Below are 3,817 nucleotides of genomic sequence, written 5' to 3'. Positions count from 1 at the left end.
TAATGAATAAAATACTTAAATGCTTAAAAATATATACAAGATGATGACGGAAGTTAGTGTATTAATCAAGGTGTATAATTTCAAGTTAGATGACGGAAGTTAGAGTATTAATTACAGTGTATGGTTTACAGAATTACATAGGAGTGTTTTAGATCTATGGCGACAAGAAGATTTCGAGAAAGACATGCACAAAATGAATACAATCGATAAAGTTTAAAGACGTGAACAGCACATTCCTTTAACAAAATGAAAGACCACACGCCACCATGGAACACGAAGCGGCTTCTAATCGCTGCCGAAAAACAACAAATTTCTACAAACTAGACGCCAACATACTACGACCTCCTTGAACAAAACATCACAAAATCATACAAGAAATCAAACGCCGACAATAGTGCCATATCCACACAGAACCAAAATATCACATCACGGCTTGGTATATCTGAGCCAGATAGAGCGCCACCGCCCATAAAACGCATTCTCATAACACTCCAAAGACCATAAGCCAAACTTTACGAATAAACCAACCTGCCGACTTATCAACCCAACAAAATCTGAAGTTGGTAAAATTAGCAAGAAAATACTAGACAGAATTAACAGCAACATCATAAAAACAACCTCATACAACCAATGGAAAAACTCATCATCTGTGATCCAGTGGTTCAAATCTATCAAACACAAAAAAAACGTCACCTTCATATCCTTCGACATCGTAGACTTTAATCCATCCTACTAAACAAAGCACTGGATTTTGCCTCAACCTACGACAACATCACAAACGCCGAAAAAAACATCATTATACACGCTAAGAATTCATTCCTTATACACAACCAACAACCCTGGCAAAAGAAATATAACTCAACATTCGACGTCACAATGGGTAGCTTCGACGGAGCTGAGACATGCGAACTCGTAGGAAGCTACCTCCTTTCTCAACTTCAAAACATCACAACAGACATAGGACTTTATCGAGACGACGGACTTGCCATTTCAAACACCACACCACGAGAAACAGAGAACATTAAAAAGGAAATATGCCGGATATTCAACAACAATGGACTACGCATAACTAGTAAACAAAAAATCATCAACTTCCTTGACATCACCTTCAATCTTAACAATTTTCATATCGCCCTTACACAAAACCCAACTCTTCTCTCCAATACGTCCACAGCGAAGCAACCATCCACCAACCATAACAGGAACATACCCGACGCCATCAACAAACGTCTATCTTCACTATCATCCGACAAAGCATCATTTGACCAAATAACTGCACCATACCAAAAAGCACTCGACGAAAACGGATACCGATACACATTAAAATTCGACTCAGACGCTACTACCAAACGGAAAAACAGACTTCGACAAAATATACTTTGGTACAACCCTCCATTCAGCAAAACGTCTACACGAACATTGCCACAAATTCCTTTCATTAATCGACAAACACTTCCCCATGGACCATAAACTCAGGAAAATATTCAACCGTAACACCATCAAACTCAGCTACAGCTGCATGAACAATATCGAACAAATAATCAACAACCATAACAAACATATATTGAGAACATCAGACAAAACTAACGACAACACCGCGAACAAAAAGACACTTACAAAAACATGCAACTGCCGACAAAAACAAAACTGCCCACTTAACGGAAACCTGCCCAGTCATCCGTTGTTTACCAAGCTACTGTAAAACGCAAAGACAATAACACAACTAGGACGTACATTGGACTTACAGAAAACGAATTTAAGACTAGACATAGAAATCACACTGCCTCTTTCCGCCACAAAAACTACGAAACTCGACCGAGCTCAGTAAGCACATTTGGACCCTTAAAGACAGCAATATCGACCACGACATCTCATGGAACATCATCACACAGCAAACCATACAACAGCACCAGTAAAGATGCAACCTTTGCCTCAAAGAAAAATTCTTCATCCTCTACCAACCATCCAAATCATCCCTCAATAAACGCAACGAACTTGTTTCCTCTTGTCGCCATAGATCCAAAACACTCCTATGTAATTTGTAACCATACACCGTAATTAATACTCTAACTTCCGTCATCTAACTTGAAATTATACACCTTATTAATACACTACTTCGTCATCATCTTGTATATATATTTTAAGCATTTAAGTATTTTATTCATTAAATCCCTGAAGGTGAGCAATCACAGAAACAGGCTTGTCGGGATGAAATTGTAGTTTTTGTGTATTTTCTAACTACACACATATATATATATATATATATATATATATATATATATATATATATATATATATATATATATATATATATATATGAGGAAGTTATAATTTATGATTTTCCGTATAAAACAGTGCTCGATGCCCAAGAGCAGAGCGTGATGTGTAGTGGTGTTGAGAAAATACACAAAACTACAATTTCATCCCGACAAGCCTGTTTCGTGATTGCTCACTCTTCAGAGTTTAATCTAGCACATGCTTTGTATTCACTTAATATAATCCCTGAAGAGTAGCAGTCACGAAGCAAAACTATCCAGATAAATACAATGTTTCTCTCAGCACCACTACACATCTATATAAATATATATATATAGGAAGTTTTGTTTATTTGAATGTCCACAAGTACAGTGCTCGATGCTTAAGAGCAGAGCGTAAATATTGATTTGAGAAGAAGAAAAATACACAAAAACTACAATTTCATCTCCGACAAGCCTGTTTCAGGATTTTCACTCTTCAGGGATATATTAAATGAATACAAAAGCATGTGCTAGATTATATATGCAAGAGGAAGTTAGGTTAAAATTGAGATAGAATTACATTTAATATATTGAGGTAATGATTACAAATTACATAAAAGTGCTTTGTGTCTATGGCGACAAGAGGAGATAAGCTCCGTTATAGTTTGTTGAGTGATGATAGCTTGGCTGGTAGGTGATTAGAATTTTTCTTCAGGCATAGGTTGCATCTTTTTGTTTATGCTGTTGTACGGTTTAAGGTGAGTAATGATGTTCCATGAGATATTGTGAGCGATGTTGTTGTCTCTTTAGTGTCCATATGTGTTTGTTGAGTTCGGTGGAGTTTTTAGTTTTTTGTATGAAAAGAGGCAGTATGGTTCCTGTGTCGAGTCTTAAATTCGTTTTTCTGTAAGTCCGATGTCTTAGTAGGTATTGTTCAAACGTTTAACAGTTGCTTGTATGACAGATGATTGTAGGCAGTTTCACGTTAAGTGGGCAGTTTTGGTTTTGACGGCAGTTGCATGTTTTAGTTTGTGTATTTTTGTCATTGATGGTGTCTTTAGTATTGTCAGGTTCTCTCAATATGCGTTTGTTATGGTTATTAATGATATGTTCCATATTGTTCATGCAGCTGAAACTTAATTTAATTGTGTTGCGGTTAAATAGTTTTCTTAGTTTGTGGTCTATGGGAAAGTGCTTGTCAATTAGTGAGATGAATTTGCAGCCGATGTTTGTGCTGACATTCTTGCTGTATGGTGGCTTGTACCAGAGTATGTTATTTCTAAATCTGTTTTTCCGTTTCGTATTAGCGTTTGGGTCATATTTCAGCGTGTAATGATATCCATTTTCGCTCGCGTTTTGGTATGAGGGATTGTTTGGTCGAATGATGCCCGTCGGATGATAAGGACATGAAAGGCGTTTGTTCATGGTATCGGGTAATTCTTTGTAAATGCTTGAGGAGGATGGTTTTCTGGTGCAGTGGATGTATTGCAAAGAGGTGTTGGGCTTAGTGTAAGGCGATGGGAAGAATCTTTAGATCGAACGTAATGTCGAGGAAGTTAATGACTTTTGTTAGCTTCGAT

The sequence above is a fragment of the Xenia sp. Carnegie-2017 genome, unplaced genomic scaffold (assembly GCF_021976095.1).
Source record: "Xenia sp. Carnegie-2017 unplaced genomic scaffold, XeniaSp_v1 HiC_scaffold_6, whole genome shotgun sequence".
Taxonomy (NCBI): Eukaryota; Metazoa; Cnidaria; class Anthozoa; order Malacalcyonacea; family Xeniidae; genus Xenia; species Xenia sp. Carnegie-2017.
Note: the sequence above shows the minus strand (reverse complement) of the source record.